This window comes from Balaenoptera borealis (genome assembly GCF_965194805.1).
Source record: "Balaenoptera borealis genome assembly, chromosome: 19".
Classification (NCBI taxonomy): domain Eukaryota; kingdom Metazoa; phylum Chordata; class Mammalia; order Artiodactyla; family Balaenopteridae; genus Balaenoptera; species Balaenoptera borealis.
Genome location: NC_138878.1, coordinates 1,697,041 through 1,713,810, shown reverse-complemented (window position 1 = coordinate 1,713,810; position 16,770 = coordinate 1,697,041). Strand labels below are relative to the sequence as shown.

At 50.0% G+C, this 16,770-nt stretch overlaps 1 protein-coding gene across 9 annotated transcripts in view; it reads left to right on the top strand.

Annotated features, from left to right (window-relative positions):
• BANP (BTG3 associated nuclear protein) overlaps nt 1–16,770 on the top strand; it is a 103,529-nt gene that overhangs the window by 33,575 nt on the left and 53,184 nt on the right. The gene's annotated exons all lie outside the window — the stretch shown is intronic.

Sequence of the window (16,770 nt, the reverse complement as noted above, 5' to 3'; positions counted from 1 at the left end):
TGTCTGTAGTTTTTATTGTGCCTGTATTTTGTTTTTCTATCTAGAGCCTAACTGTAGTGACGTGTAGTAGTTCAGGTGCCGTTTGAATCGAAGCTTCTGGAGAGTGTGGGCCGATGGGAAGGGTGTGTCTGTCTCTGACCTGTTTTCCTGTCCTTGGTCCGGGGCACCGTCAGGGGCTCTGCTGAGATGAGCGGAAGCTCAGGTCGTGGGCGGCTCCTTCCATCAGCCCCGTTGGGGTTTTTATCCTTGCCCACGGCGGGCTACGAGGAAGTCTCACTGTGACGGTGACAACAGTTGTCTTTGCGCTTGACGAGAGCGCGGGGCTTTTACCGAGGGGCTTGTCGCGGCTCTCTGGGCCGACTGCTGCCTCTCTCCCGTGTGTCTGCGGAGGAGGGCGGTGGGGCTCAGAGGAGGGGGGGCCACGGCCAGGCTGCTGCCCGTCTGCAGGTCCGCCCGCGTGTGCCCCGGGGCACGTGGGCTTGAGGAGGGTGCTCGAGTATGTGCCTCGTGTCAAGGTGGCTGCCTGTCCTGGTCTGCCTGGGACAGCCGTGGATGACGCCTGCAGTGTGGGCCTCCGTTAACTCTCAGAAGTGTCCTGGGGTGTTGGAGACCCTGCGTGGCCCCGAAAGCTGCTCTCCAGCCGGGGTGGGGGACCCCAGGGGTCTCTGTCCCCAAAGGGAAGGCCTGTTGGTCCATGGTGATTCACCCTGTGTTTATACCTTGTCCTGACGGGTCAGCCGTATCTTTTCTCCCAGGGAACATTTGTGGAGTGTGTCCTGTCTGCGGGCAGTGAGGCTCAGACCTACCAGGACCAGTACCTTTTTTTTTTTTTTAAAGAAGCTGGTTGTCCATTTATTTATTTATTTATTTATTTGGTTGTGCTGGGTCTTAGTTGCAGCAGGCGGGCTCCTTAGTTGTGGCATGCAAACTCTTAGTTGCGGCATGCAAACTGTTAGTTGCGGCATGCATGTGGGATCTAGTTCCCTGACCAGGGATCGAACCCTGGCCCCCTGCATTGGGAGCGCAGAGTATTAACCACTGCGCCACCAGGGAAGTCCCAGCCAGTGCCTTTTTTAAAGAATAATTTTTTTGTAATGCCCTCATACCCTAAAATGCAATGTTTAGAAAATGTAATTAAAAAACTAATGTAATGTCTTAATTAATGTAAGGAGAAATAAAAGGATGGTCATGTGTAATAAAATAACATATATTTTGATATGGAAAAGGCTGGGGGAACTACATAAGGAGTTAGTGAATAGGACCCAACCTCCCATGTTAGAGCTGGCAACTGGGAGGGCTGTCACCCTGGGACTCAGATACCAGTTGGTGGTAGAATATTGCAAAATGAGCAGTTCTTGATGAAGTTTCACATAAATCAAAGTGTAGTTTTTTCTAGACTCGAACAATAGTGAAATTCCGGGAAAATTCACCTTATATTGAAACTATCCAAAAATACTTTGTGTATGAGTGTAGAATGGAGTAAGATTCCGGGCTCAGAGAGTGAGAAGCATGTTGTTCACTCACGTGAACGGGGCCTTTGAGATCTGTGTGGGAAAGGTTTCTGTCGGGGAGGCTGTCTCATGCCTGGAAGGCTGTCAGCCTCCTTGGCTCTGCCCGCTAAACCCGTGGGGTCTCAGGTATAACCAAGTGCGCCCCCGGGCCCTGCCCTCGAGGACTGTTGCTCTGAGAGGTGAGGCGAGAGTGAGACAGGCTTCCTGCCCTGAGTAAGGATGGCTCTCCTGGAGGTGTGTCACTTTGTCGGGAAGAGGTCAGGACCCAGGGGCGTGCCGCTCAGACTCCACTGTCGGTGGTTTGTGGCCGTTCCATGAGGTCGGGCGACGAGGACGAGTCCTCGGGGCTGCAGGTGGCTCTGCAGCTGTGCTTGGACCCCGAGGCCGCTCGTTTGGGGCTTCCCTGAGTGTCAGGGCCTCGGCGGGCAGGTTGCCCTCGTTTGACACCATGGGGTGACGGGGCTGAGTCACAGAGTTGTACTGTTTCCAGTCTGCCCGTCTTCAGAAGGAGGATGGGGGAGAAGGGCAGGTCTGCAGGGGCCACCAGCCCTGGCCTCCCCTGTATGCCCGTGACGGACCTGCCATGGCCACGCCCGGCCTGCTGCTGAGCGCGGCCTGACTCGCGGGCCACGTCCCGCCTGACGATGGCGCTGCTGGCTGCCTGGGGGAAGGCACTTCCAGACTGAAGGGAGGCCCCTTCTCTCTCCAGCATTCCGGTGAGGGCGGGGCTCGTGGGGGCGTGTTAGCGACTCTCCCGGTCAGGAACCCCAGAGTGCTTTCCTCCACTGGGGAGAAGCTGTCATCGTGGAGAGACCTCCGTGTGCATTGACAAGTGGTGAGATCAGAGTAAAGTTTCCTAATACACACTCAGATGTATAATCTAGTTAATCCAACTCAGTTAGCTTTTCTGGTTTTAAAGGGTCGTATTGTGACATAAAATCAACCCATTATAGAATACACTTATTGTATGTTGGCAGCAGATTTATTACTATCGTTAATAAAACCATTACTTATACAAGTTAATGTTAGATTAATAGAAGGAAAGGTCATTCCTTCGCTTTCTTAGATATAGTTTAGAATAGGTTGTTTATGAATTATTTTCAAAGAGGATACTAAATCTGGCATTTCCCTCCATGAATGTTCTAAAAATGAGAAATAAAAATTGCCAGTAATTGAAAGCTGTTAACAAGAAAATTTGGGGAGAAGTAAAGGTCAAGAATTCAATCCTAGTATATCAATGAAAAAAGTGTATATTTAAATTAGAAAATGACTAATTTATAAACACATAAGTAAATGAGAAATGTGTGTCTTAAGTGTGGGTTGTAGAACACAGAAAAGGAAGTCTCCAAAAAACAATGAAAAATTGGTTAACATTCTGAGTAATAAAGTACTTCTACAAGTACTTTGTACCTCAGATACTTAAAATTTAACAGTTAGAAGCATATAAACCCCAGATTATTTTATATCCGGATCATGTGCTTTAAAAAATAACTTAAGATTCCTTAGGCCACTTGGCACTGGCTGTGAGTGTTGTTGGGAAGTCTGTCATCTCCCAGGACAAACGAGGACGACCCTGAGGGGCTTGTCGGCTGTGACGAGGACCCTGGATGGTGGGTGAGTTGTCGTCCACTGCAGCGTCCCTGACCCCTCCACTCGGAGAGGCCGCACCTGGCCCAGAGCAGCCCTGCAGCTGTGGGACGCACCAAAATCCACTCGCCTGTGGGTTATTGCTAATTAAAACTGGCCTGGACTAGACTTTGCTATCAGCTCTGAGAATTATTTATTTATTCTCTTGAATTCCCAGAGCACAGAAGGCAGTGGACTGCTGCCAACCCTATTTGGCATTTTGGATCCAGATTTTTCAGATTCTACGCCTGAATGAGATCCTTTAAATAAATTCAAGAAAACAGAAGAGAAAGAAAGAAAGAAAACCTTTTTCTTTGATGCTAAAGCTTAATCATTGTAATAAACATGTTTGTAAGGTTACTTGGATGGGGTTTCATTCAGCAATAGTGTTCTACTTGGGAAAAAGAAAAATGGACTTGAATTCTTTTAGGTGGGTGCTTTTTTTCCTCCTTGTGAGTGTGCCGTAAATTGGGATTTTGCCTCATTGTGATCCTAGGTGTAGCGACGTGAGGTTTCAACCCTAAAGCTGTGTCGCGCTGGCATTGGAAGGGGCAGGCACCGAAGCTTTCTGTGACGAGCTGCACAACTCAGTACCTGGCAGCTCACCCTTTAAGTGCCCTCGTGAGCATTTCAGGAATGGCCTCCATTGAATTGTGTGGCGTGACGGGATCAAGTGTGTGGACAGGGACGTTTATATGATTAATGTAAAACCCCGTTTTCTGAGCTTCTTGAGGCCAGGCACAGCCACTTGAAGGACGGGCAGTAGGCAGGACCGAGCTGAGCCTGGGGTGCAGGTCCACCTGGGTTGCTGTCCTGGTAGATGCCCTCTGGGAGGCCAGTGCGAGTGCCCATGTGCAGTGTGGGGGCCCAGGGAGCTGTCCCTGCTGCCCAGCGGGGTCCTGTGGAGCCAGATTACTGAGAGTGACGCAAAGCCAGCTGGTTCAGGTTTGTTCGTTTTCATGAACTGAACATACTGATTAACTAGAAAAATGCTTGTGTTTCTTTTATTTATTTATTTTTATTTTTGGCTGAGTCGGGTCTTCGTTGCTGGGCGCGGGCTTTCTCCAGTTGCAGCGAGCAGGGTCTACTCTTTGTTGCGGTGCGCGGGCCTCTCATTGCGGCGGCCTCTCCCGTTGCGGAGCACCGGCTCTAGGCGCGCGGGCTTCAGTCGTTGTGGCTCGCGGGCTCTTGAGCGCAGGCTCAGTAGTTGTGGCGCACGGGCTTAGTCGCTCCGCGGCATGTGGGATCTTCCCAGACCAGGGCTCGAACCCGTGTCCCCTGCATTGGCAGGCGGACTCTTAAGCACTGCGCCACCAGGGAAACCCTGTGTTTCTTTTAAAAGCAATTGATTTTTATTCTTTTTTTTGTTTTATATATATATATATATTTTAATATTTATTTATTTTTCTAGTCTTAGTTGTGGCGTGCGGGCTCTTCATTGCGGCATGCGGGCTTCTCTCTAGTTGTGGCACATGGGCTCCAGAGCGCGTGGGCTCAGTAGTTGTGGTGCGTGGGCTCTCTAATTGTGGCGCATGGGCTCCAGAGCATGCGGGCTCAGTAGTTGCCCTGCAGCACGTGGGATCTTAGTTCCCCAACCAGGGATCAAACCCACGTCCCCTACACTGGAAGGCAGATTCTTAACCACTGGACCACCAGGGAAGTCCCTCTTTTCTTTATTTTTTAATGTACAAATGGTTTATTTATTGAGATATTATTGACATGTAACAAATTTTTAGATGTAAAAGCTTAAACATTTCTTTTAAAGCTTTAGTGTGTTCCTATAATTTTAAAACAATTGTAATGCATCAGAGGCTTCTTTTTTTCCCTCCTTAATATTTATTTATTTATTTATTTATTTATTTATTTTGGCTGTGCCGGGTCTTAGTTGCAGCACACAGGTCTTCGTTGAGGCATGTGGGATCTTTTAATTGCGGCACGAGGGCTCTTAGTTGCAGTGTGTGGGCTTCTTAGTTGTGGCATGCGGGCTTCTTCCTTGCGGCATGTGGACTCTTAGTTGTGGCATGCATGTGGGATCTAGTTCCCCGACCAGGGATTGAACCCGGGCCCCCTGCATTGGGAGCGCGGAGTCTTACCCATTGGACCACCAGCAAAGTCCCGAGAGGCTTCTTTTTTTTTTTTTTTAATAAATTTATTTATTTTATTTATTTATTTTTGGCTGCATTGGTTCTTTGTTGCTGTGTGTGGTCTTTTCTCTAGTTGCGGCGAGCGGGGGCTACTCTTCGTTGTGGTGCGCGGGCTTCTCACTGTGGTGGCTTCTCTTGTTGTGCAGCACGGGCTCTAGGCGCACAGGCTCAGTAGTTGTGGCTCGCGGGCTCTAGAGCACAGGCTCGGTAGTTGTGGCGCACGGGCTTGGTTGCTCCGTGGCATGTGGGATCTTCCCGGACCAGGGTTTGAACCCGTGTCCCCTGCATTGGCAGGCGGATTCTTAACCACCGCGCCACCAGGGAAGCCCCCGAGAGGCTTCTTTTAATACTCAAAACTGAAAAAAAAAAAAAAAGTGATTTCTTTTAAAGTTTTTCTTTCAGAGACATGTGTCATGTAAGATGAAAGTTTACATGTAAGGGGAAAGTTTTCTTCTTTCTTTTCCTCTAAGCTGGTTATCCACCCACAGAGAATTGAACTATTTGATCAAAAAATTATTTAAATTATTAAATTATTTAAATTCCCTCTAATATGCTGATTGCTGATTCTTTGTTTTATTTCCCAGAGGGTCTTTAAAAAAAAAAGAATGTTGATGGATGTTTGTGGAAAGGCTGTTCTGGTTTTTTGAGCCCTCATGGCTCCTGGGTAAAGAGGGGCCTCCTCCTGGGCGTCTCGGTTCTGGCAGTGCAGCCCCAGAGTCTCCGGGTGGTCATATCGTTCAGAGTTTAAGGCCAAAAGTACAGCATTTCATAGGCTTTGGACTGTGACAGGATAGGGTTGTTTGAATTGTGAAGAAATGGTTTGGTTTTAGCCATGAGGGATTTGTTTCATCCTTTCCTTATCGAATTTTGAATTTTGCGATTTCTGTTTAATTTTGTGTACATATGACTTCTTTTCCTGACTGGTGTTGGTTACCTTTCACAGCTGCACATTTCTGGTGGCCTAATCCTGATACCCTGTACATGTCAGGGCTACCGATCAAAGAAAACATACAGTTTACATACATACCATTTAGGGGATTGTTAACCTCATGACTACAGATTAGAGATACAGTCTAATCACCGAAGCAGATATAGTCAAAAGTTTTAATAGATCATGCACATTCTCATAATTTGGAGTACCTCGCTAGTTTTAGGATAACTCATGCCTCATGATTGGGGTTGTGCTGACTCTGAAGACCCACTTGGAGAGAACTGCCATCCTAACACCACTGAGTCTTCTGACCCACGCACGAGGTACACCTCTCCGTATTCGCAGGTCTTCAGTCCCTCTCAGCAGTGTCTTACAGTTTTCATTGTAAATCTCTTACGTGCATTTGTTAAATTTATCTCTAAGTACTTCACCCTTTTAGATGCTCTGATACATGGTATTGTGTTTTAAATTTTAACTTCTGCATGTTCATTGGTAGTATATAGAAATACAGTAGACTTTTCTCTGCTGACCTTTATTCTGAATTATTTCTAAATTCACTTGTTTTAGTAGCTTTTCAGTAGGGTTTTAAAAAAGTTTTACTTCCTCTCAAAGTTCTGTACCTTTTCTTACTTTGCTGCACTGGCTAGGATCTCCATTTCAGTGTATACTTTTTAAAAAATATTTTTACCTTATTTCTGGTCTTTGAGTGAAAGCATCCAACCTTTCACCCTTAAGTGTGATGTTAGCTGTAAATTTTTCATGGCTGCTCTTTATCTGGTTGAAGAATTTCCCTTAGATTCCTTATTTTGTGAGAGTTTTTGTCCTGAGCAGGCATTGAATTTTTACATGCTTTTTATGTACCTACTTGAGATGACATTTGGTTTTTCTTCTTCTTTTTTTTTTTTTTAATTAATTAATTTATTTATTTATGGCTGTGTTGGGTCTTCGTTTCTGTGCGAGGGCTTCCTCTAGTTGCGGCGAGCGGGGGCCACTCTTCATCGCGGTGCGCGGGCCTCTCACTATCGCGGCCTCTCTTGTTGCTGAGCACGGGCTCCAGACGCGCAGGCTCAGTAGTTGTGGCTCACGGGCCTAGTTGCTCCGCGGCATGTGGGATCTTCCCAGACCAGGGCTCGAACCCGTGTCCCCTGCATTGGCAGGCAGATTATCAACCACTGCGCCACCAGGGAAGCCCTGGTTTTTCTTCTTGATTCTGTTTCTACGGTGAATTATACTGATTGATTTTGGATACTAAAGCAGCCTTGCATTTCTGTCGTAATAAAACCTGACTTGATCATAGGGTAGTACCTTTTTATGTTTTTGGAGTGATGGCTAATATCTGGTTGAGGATTTTTGCATCTCTGTTCATGGACTGTATTAGTCTGTAGTTTTCTTTCTTGACGTGTCTTTATCTGTTTTGTTATCAGGATAATGCTCGCCTCAGAAGGTGAGCTCATTGTCCGTTTTTTTTAAAAAAGTAATTAATTAATTAATTAATTTATTTATTTTTGGCTGCGTTGGGTCTTCGTTGCTGCGCCTGGGCTTTCTCTAGTTGCGGCGAGCGGGGGCTACTCTTCGTTGTGGTGCACGGGCTTCTCATTGCGGTGGCTTCTCCTGTTGCAGAGCATGGGCTCTAGGCACGCGGGCTTCAGTAGTTGTGGCACGTGGGCTCAGTAGTTGTGGCTCACAGGCCCTAGAGTGCAGGCTCAGTAGTTTCGGCACACAGGCTTAGTTGCTCTGAGGCATGTGGGATCTTCCAGGACCAGGGCTCGAACCCGTGTCCCCTGCATTGGCAGGTGGATTCTTAACCACTGTGCCATCAGGGAAGCCCCATCGTCTGTTTTCTCAAAGTGTTTCTATAGGATTAGTTTCATTTCTTCCTTAACTATCTGGTAGAGTTTGCCAGTGCAGACATCTGGCCTAGGTTTTAATTATGAATTCAGTCTCCTTAATAAATACAGAACTTTAATAAACGTGGAACTTCTTGAGGCGGTGTTGTTTGATTTGTGTCCCTCAGGAGATTTCCTGTTTGTTGAAACTCTGGAGTTTATTTGTATAATATTCTCTCTTCACTGTAGGCCCACGTGACATTCAGTTGCTGAGTCTCCGCGGGCTCCTGGCCTGTGGCACTTACTCAGCCCCTTGTCTGTATGGCTTTTTGGGGTGCGCTGGTCAGGTGTCTCGTGGGGTGCCCCTGGTGGCTTGGGGAGGGCGGTCGCAGAGGTGAAGGCCTCCCACCGCCTCTGCTGGGGTGCAGCGCGGCGTGGCCCGTGTGGTGTGGAGGCGGGTCCCGGGGCTGAGCGGCGGCAGGCCTGGCCTCTGCGCAGGCGCTGTCCTCCCCGGGCCCTGCGCCAGCCCCGCTCAGGGAGCCGCGGTCGCGCTCTGCCTCCCGGGGAGCGTCCGCCCCTCAGGCACTGGGCTCAGGGCGGACGCTGGGGCTCACGCTGCTCCAGCTGTGGCCGGCGGGAGTGCTCTTCGGGGGCTCCCGTGGCCTTTGACACCCCCCCCCCCCACCTTGTGGGTCTTTTGTTTGGTTCGAGTGCTTCCTTTCGGGCTGTGCAAGACGTCCCTTGCCCAGTCCTCGAGGCGCCCTCTCTCCTTTCGTTGGGGTCGGAGCTGTGGGCGCCAGGGTCTGGCTGCCCGGGGCGTCCCCCAGTGCCAGGCCTGCCTTTCTGTGAGCAGGCGTCTCTGCAGCTCCTCGGGAAGGCGAAGAAGGGACGCACGGCCCTTCCGCTGGCTCGGGGCTGTGGCTTCGCCCTTGCAGAGTCCTGTCCTGGGCGCTGTGGCTTCTGTGGGGTGGGGGCGGGTTGGATCCCACGCCTTCTGGGCCCTGTTGGCTCCAGGCAGCTGGGGTTTGACGTTCGTGGCAGCAGGTTACCCCATGTCTCTGGTGCAGTTGGTTATTTTGGGGGAATTGGTTTTACACTGTATTTTGCTCATCCCCTTTGATATTGGAAACAAAGTTTTAATGCTAATTTATTCTTATCCCTAAGAGTATTTTTTTGGATCCTGGTTTTTATGACTTTTTAATCTTTAACCTGCAAGCTAGAGAAATAAACCCTTTAAGACAAGTGTTAGTGACTGTTTAGATGCTCGGGTGTTGGCTGGATTACGTGAACTGCCACAGCCCAGGACCCCTGAGACTTGTGCCTCCTGCTCATGTTCTTGGTGCCGAGTCGCATTTCTGGTCCTCCCACTGCTCTGCCCGCAGGGATCTGAGGCCCCGTGCCCTCCATCCTACCCCCTAAGGCCTCTGGGATGCGTGAGCACTTGTCCCGGGGCTACCTTTGCGTGGAAGGCACCCGGAAATGGAGCCTGGCTGTGCGGCGTCTCCCAGAACAGGTGCACCTATGAAAGGGGGCAGGGGGTCATGGTGGACCCCAGCCTACCTGCCTCTCAGGTGTGAAGACCTCGGGGCATCTGGTTTTATTGTTTAACTGAGGAGTGTCCCCCCGACCCCTCTTTTTTTTACTCTTATTGAAACTCTAGGATCCTGGTAAAAAAGTTAAAAAATTTCTTTTTGTAAGTACAATACGTGGGACACAATTTCGTATTTTACTAGGACCCCGGTTCTTGTATGTGAGGCAGGACTATAAGTGGAAAGCCAAGGATATGTGCCTTACCCTCCTGCTGGCATATTCTCATAAGCAGAAAAGAGGATTACTTGAGATTCTTGCGAGCTTGCTTCTGTCAGTAGAGGGTTACATGAAACTCAGAAAATTAATATTATACACACTTCCCAAACTGAGCTGGATGAGTGACAATTTTGAATTGCAGAAGGATCAGTGTCAGCAGATATACTGTAGTGAGGCTCAGTGGTAGGAGAGAGGAAGGCAAACACTTTCACACACTTTTTATTTTTATTTTTGTATTTATTTATTGTTTAAGATTTATTTTATTTATTTATTTTTGGTTGCGTTGTGTCTTCATTGCTGCACGTGGACTTTCTCTAGTTGTGGCGAGTGGGGGCTCCCCTTCATTGCAGTGCGCAGGCTTCTCACTGCGGTGGTTTCTCTCGTTGCGGAGCACGGGCTGTAGGTGCGTGGGCTTCAGTCGTTGTGGCATGTGGGCTCAGTAGTTGTGGCTCGCAGGCTCAGTAGTTGTGGCACGCAGGCTCAGTAGTTGTGACGCGCAGGCTCAGTAGTTGTGGCTCGCGGGCTCTAGAGCGCAGGCTCAGTAGTTGTGGCACACGGGCTTAGTTGCTCCGCGGCATGTGGGATCTTCCCGGACCAGGGCTCGAACCCGTGTCCCCTGCATTGGCAGGCGGATTCTTAACCACTGCGCCACCAGGGAAGCCCCACACACTTTTTAATATTCGGCTGGAACTCCTCCCCCACCACAGAAAACAAAACCTGGGCATCACTGTGTGAGCAGAAATAATGTCCGACTTGACTGCCTCACTCACGTGTTGACGAAAATAATCAATAAACAATCTATAATATGAACAGAGAAGAGTTTTTCGTGAGTGAAACTAAGGACTATAGCACAGAAGACTGCTCCAGAGAAGCAGGGTTTTCAGCACAGTTTCATATCTTGTCAGAACAGGGAGCATCAGACAGGTCAGGGACACACGCACTGCTTCAGGGTTCCCGCGGGACAGACCAGCCTGCGCACAGCGAGCCGGCGTGGCCTTGGCCCCTGGGAAGGGGCGCTTACCGTGGAAGGAGGAGCAGCACCGGCCTCCCAGGGAGGGGGCATTTCGTGGTATTTTCGCATGGACACTCTCTGCTTCTGAGCACTGTGGCCTTTTCTTTAGTGGTTAAAGCATATGTACAGTGAGTGTCCGCTAGGCCGCAAAGTCCAGCTGACGCAGGTGTGGGCCAGAGTGATGCCCATACCTCAGTACGTGAGCGTCCCTTTCACAACAGGCTGCAGGCGGCAGCTCCTTGTGAACCGCGGTGCTGTGCGCAGTTGCGGTCGCAGGTCACACTGGAGGCTGGCTTTGCCGGCTGGGAGTTGGTGCAGACACCGTGGCCCCGCCCCCCCGCCGCGCAGCCTCGCCTTTGGGCATTTTAAGTCGCCTAGGCTTGTCTTGGGAAGGTTAGAAGTTTCTCCTAAGACGGCAGTGCCCCCAGCCTGTGTGGACGCCCACTTGTGGACGCTCGGGACGCGCCAGCCCGGCCCCAGCCCTAGAGCATCTTGGTGTCCATGGCGCGTTGCTGTGGGTGGTGGCGGGTCTCCTCTCCCGGATGAGCTTTTGCTCAGAGAACTCACAGTCAGCGCTTGTGGATGTTCTTCTTGCTCCTTGGAAACTGGAAATAAGGGGTGACTGTGCTGCTTGGACAGACCTGATTTTTCCCAAGGGACCCCGTTCCGCCAGGGAGCGTAAGGAGTGCTGGTGGGGTTTGACCCCATGCCTGACCTGCCCCCGCCCGCCCTGAGCCACGCCCGTGGCCGCTGGTTCACTGATGGCAGCCTCGGTGTCCATTCAAACCATGGTCACATGGTGGGACTGATGAGCAAGGGGCAGAAGAGTCGGTGTTTTAGGACAGCAGCACAGGGCGTTCTGACCTACTCACAAAGCAGTTTCCTGAAACTGAGGGGAAGTTGAAGGCCACTTTGTAAGTGAACTTGGAAAATGTTTCCCAGGACAGCTCTGAAAGCTGAAGATATTTGGTTTTAAATCCATCAAAATAAAACCATTAAAATCCCCAGCACTGAAAGGGTAAGTGGTAGCAGTAGTTGAAATAGGATTATTCCTGTTCTCCACCGACAAGTGGCAAAGGGCATGAGAGATTCTTGGTTTTGAATCCAGGCTGCGTCACCTGTACGTGATGAGACCTTGGGCAGATTCTACTCTTTCTAAGCATCAGTTTCTTCATCAGTCAAAGGAGAATGAAAATCGTAAGCGAGGGTTGCTGTGAGGGGATGACGCGTGTGAGTGCTTAGTGTTCCTTGATCTTCAGCGACCCCGGGAGGGTGAGAACTCACTAACACTAACCCTCATCATTCCCCGAGCGTCCGACATCAGCCAGCCTCGTGGTGCCTGCTGGGCGCACCCAGTCAGCCCTCAGGACGCAGGTTGCCCCGAGTGTAGACGGCATCCTGGGCTGTGCTCTGGGCCTCGCGTCTATGGGCGCCTGCTCTGTTCTTGGTTTTCACCGTATGGACCAGCCGAGTGAGCCCGAGGCTGCCCCTCAGATCTGAGGCTGCTCCTTGAACACACAGGCTTGCCGGTGTCCTGGGCGCTCATCTGCGCAGCCGGGACGCATCACTGAACAAAGCAGACGGAAGGTCACGTCGCACAGTGGGCTGGACCGGGTGGGCTCTGGGGGAAGCTGGTGCTACTGGGAGCAGTGGGCGGGGATTTTGTGCTTGGTGTTGTTTTAAACCAGGGGCACCCATCAGGATCACCTGGGGGAATTGTTAAAAAAAGAGAAGTCCAGGCTCTCCGGGCAGGCCCTCGCTTCCCCAGGAGATTCTGACGCTCAGGGAGTCGTGGGGTGCAGGTCCGGCTTCACTGACTTTGGTAAAGAACTTTGGCTCTGCCACTTGAGGACTTTGGGCTCAAACCTGCCTTTGCCACTGAGTAGCTGTGTGATCTTGCACGGGCTGTTGGCTGTCTGCGCGGGGAAGGTACCACGGTGCCCGCTCCAGCTTTGAGGCTTTGTTGCACGCGGGGCCCTGGGGCAGTCCTGCCTGAGGGGGGCGGCCCCCGCGTGACTGCTCCGCGGAGGTGGTGGGGGCCCTGCGCTCGCGGTCACTGTCTGCCGGGGCGGGCAGCCCTCGGCACGGGGTCACAGGTCACAAGCTGTAGGGTGTGCTTTACTTGTGAATGATAATGTACTTAGGCAGGAGTGTTCAGCTGTGTGTAACTAGCATAATCTTAGAATTAGGCAGGAGTGTTCAGCTCGCACATTAGCCTCATCTTAGAATTAAAACAGTCAGGATGGTCTGTAGGTCTAGGCATTGCCCTTTTCCCTTTTGGTTAAGTTTTTATTTAACAGGAACTTTGAAAACTGACATTCAGTTCTAAGTAAAGGTTACAGATAATGGTTTAAGATTGTGAAAGAATGAACTGAGCACATAAAGTTTTAAAAACCAGAATGACCGAGGAATAGATAAATTGATGAGTGGAACTGAATAGAGAGCCCAGAAATAGACCCACACAAATATGCCGGCTAGATTTTGACAAAGGTGCAAAAGCAGTTTGATGGAGGAAGGACAGCTTTTTGAACAAATGGGGCGGGAGCAGTTTCCACAGGCAAAATGAAAGAAATGAACCTCGGTGGAAACCTCACACCTTGAACAGCAATTGATTTAAAATGGATCACAGATTGCAACATAAAATGTAAAACTGTAAAACTTTGGGATGAAGACACAGGAGAAAACCTTTGGGACCTGGGGCGAGGCAGAGGCTTCTGAGACAGTCACACCAAAAGCACTGTCCACGAAACATAAAAGAGAAAGTGGACTCAATCAAGATTAAAAACGTACTGTCCTTTAAAGACCTGTTAGGAGCTGAAAAGACAAGCTACCGACCAGGAGAAGCTGTTTGCAAACCACATAGCTGATAAAGGACTAGTGGAATGTCTAGAATAAAGACCTCTCAAAACTCAACAGTGAAAAGTCAAACAATCCAATTCGAAAGTTGGCAGAAAACAGAAACAGCTATTTTACCAGAGAGGAGACGTGGATGGTGAGTAAGCACGTGAAAAGACGCTCAGCAAGGGAAACGAGGCTAGGAGACAGCTAGACACAACAGGGACCCCTCCAGATGCCAGCGGGGCGCGGAGACCCCGGGCCTCTCGCCGCTGCTGGTAGGCGTGTAAGACGGGGCAGCAGCTCTGGAAACAGATCGGAAGGATTTCTCGAAGTTAAAATGTCCTCACCGTGTGGCGCAGGAAGCACATTCCTGGGCACTTATCCCAGAGAAATGGAAACTCATGTTCACACAGAACCTCCACACGAATGTCCATGGCAGCTTTGTTTGTAATAACCAAACCTGCAAACACCCCGAAAGCCCCCGTCTGGGTGAAAGGTTAAACATGCGAGTGTGCCCCTAGGCACATGCTCGGGCCTGGCCGCCTGGGAGGTGTCAGCAGAGGCGTCTCCGAGGTCACACGCCCTATGCTCCCATCTCTGTGACATCCTCCGAGCGTCCGAGCGGTAGACGGGGAGCAGGTTAGTGGGTGCGGGGACGCGCCGGGGAGGGAGGGTGGGCGTGTCTGGGGGGCAGCACGACAGGCACACGTGGAGACTGGTGCGATCTGAACGAGGCCTGGGGTCGGTGCCAGCAGGGCCCCAGTGTCGCTTTCCCGCCCTCGGTGTCACGCTGCAGCTTACACGGGATTCCCAGGGGAGCAGGACCGGTGGGAGGGGTGTGTGTGGGGACAGCCAGCACCCACTCTAAGGGGCTTCCCACGCGGAATTGGCTCACACGGCTGTGGAGGCAGCCGAGCACGTGTGCAGCCTGTGTGGCAGGTGGACAGGCAGGGGGCACCGTCACCAGGTGGCACCCCATGGGCAAGAGCCGTTTGGAGTCTCCAAGATCAGGGGAAGCCTAAGCTGCCTTTTATTATTATTTTTTTAAATATTTAATTTATTTATTTAGTTTGGCCGTGTCACACAGCATGTGAGATCTTAGTTCCCCAACCCGGGGTTGATCCTGTGCCCCCTGCAGTGGAAGCGCAGAGTCCTAACCACTGGACCGCCAGGGAAGCCCCTAAACTGCCTTTTAAAGCTCTCACCCGATCAGGCCAGGCCCACCCAGGGTGATCTGCCTCTCGAGTAATTTAACATCAACCAACTGGGACTTTCTATCACATCTGCAGAGCCCCTTCCCAGCAGCACTCAGAGTCGCGTCTGACTGGGTACCTGGGGCTGTGATTCGGCCTCGGCAGGACCCTGACGTGCTGTGACAGTTGCTCCGCACGGACGCTCAGGGTGACTACTGCTGTCTTCTTAATGTGATGTGGATGTTCCATAATTTTTGAAAAACAAAACATTAAGTTGTACAATTTGAGGTTGACGTAATCGCATTAGTGGAAAGGTGTATTTTCTGTAATATTAGTATTGGTATTTAAAAACAGATTCATTGCCCACTTAAATGTTTCCGTTATAATCTAAATACCGTCATCCATTAAAAAAAATCCCCTGATGAATAAGCTTTGGACAGTCCAATTTTACATCGTCCCTTTTGCTTTTTGAACTTTCATTCCCATTTCATTTCCTTCACAAAATTTTATCCTGTCAACCAGGCTGGTACACTCCTTTGCAACAGAAATACGGATAGAAATTGAAGCTGGAAAATGTATTTCCTGTAACCGTGAGGCCTGGAGGGTTAAAAAAAAAAAGCTCTTCTGGATTGAGGTCTCATTACGGTTCTTAGTACACAGTTGAACAAAACAGGGTAAATTATTACCAGTTTATAGTTAACTCTTAACAATGCAGTATTGTGAATTTCCCCTTGAGATGGATGGGGCTTTAGTGTTAGTTAATTCCTGAATCTCTGGAGGGTTATGAGTAATCTATCGCTTAAAATGACGCAGGGTTCAATGTTGGTTCCATTTCTGTTTTCAGTTTTTATAGTTTGAAGTTCTGAGAAACTTTGTTTACATAGATAAATATGTGGGAGATGAAGGAGGTCCTCATTTCTTGCAGGTGTGTGCCAGCAATCTTAGTGGTCTGTCATCACAGATTACTTTGATGATCTGTGAGCTGAAACACTAAGTAGGTCCTCCGTGCGCTTCGTTAGAGGCGAGTGGTAAGGAGTGACCCCCGCAGAGCGCCTGCTGTCTTACGTCTGGATGGACGGCGTGCCTGAATATGATTGCGGGGAGGCTTTGTGAAAGGGAACAACCACATTGGCCAGAGGTGCTCTCCTGGGGCATCATCTTTAGGACATAGAACGTTCTGGAAGGAGGGCATCTGGGAATTGAGGCCCTGCGGGGTCTGTACACCCAGGGACCCCCGACGGTCGGGCGTCCCGAGGCTCCCTGTGCTCCAGCTTGAAGCTGGTTGTCTCAGACCAGCATTTCCTTGATCTTAAGGTCCTTTAGGAAACAGAGGTATGTTCAGTCTAACGACTTTGCCGGATGTTGGCATGAATCCATTTTAACCTGTTTATTTCCGGCAGACATCTCAGACCTTGAATGTGCTCATGTCCATCGTGATGTCCTATCGGGGTGAGAGGGAACGCCTTTGTGTGGGTACCCTGTGTGTGACCTCGGTACCAAGTCAGAGGCCACCTGGTCACTTGTGGTGCCTGACCTGTGGGTAGGTGGTCAGGATTTGGTGGGTTATTTCAGGTGTCACTGATGATTAAGTAGCACGGCTGAGAAAATGATAATGCCTTTGAGTGGAATACAGGTGATTATGCTTCTATTTTAGGAAAATACCCTGTGGTCCTGCCATTCACTTCAGCATGAAACGGTGCCATTTGTGCCTCTGATTTTGGGGACATTTAACAGGGTGTGGCTGGGACGGGGGGCTGGGTTCTCATGGGTGCTTTTGGGTTCATGAGCTTTCCTCCTGTAAAATCAGGGTTTCCGCGAGTTGGTTTTTGGAGAGTGAGATCCAGGCATGACATTGCTCTCAGGTAACACTGCTGTACATCTCG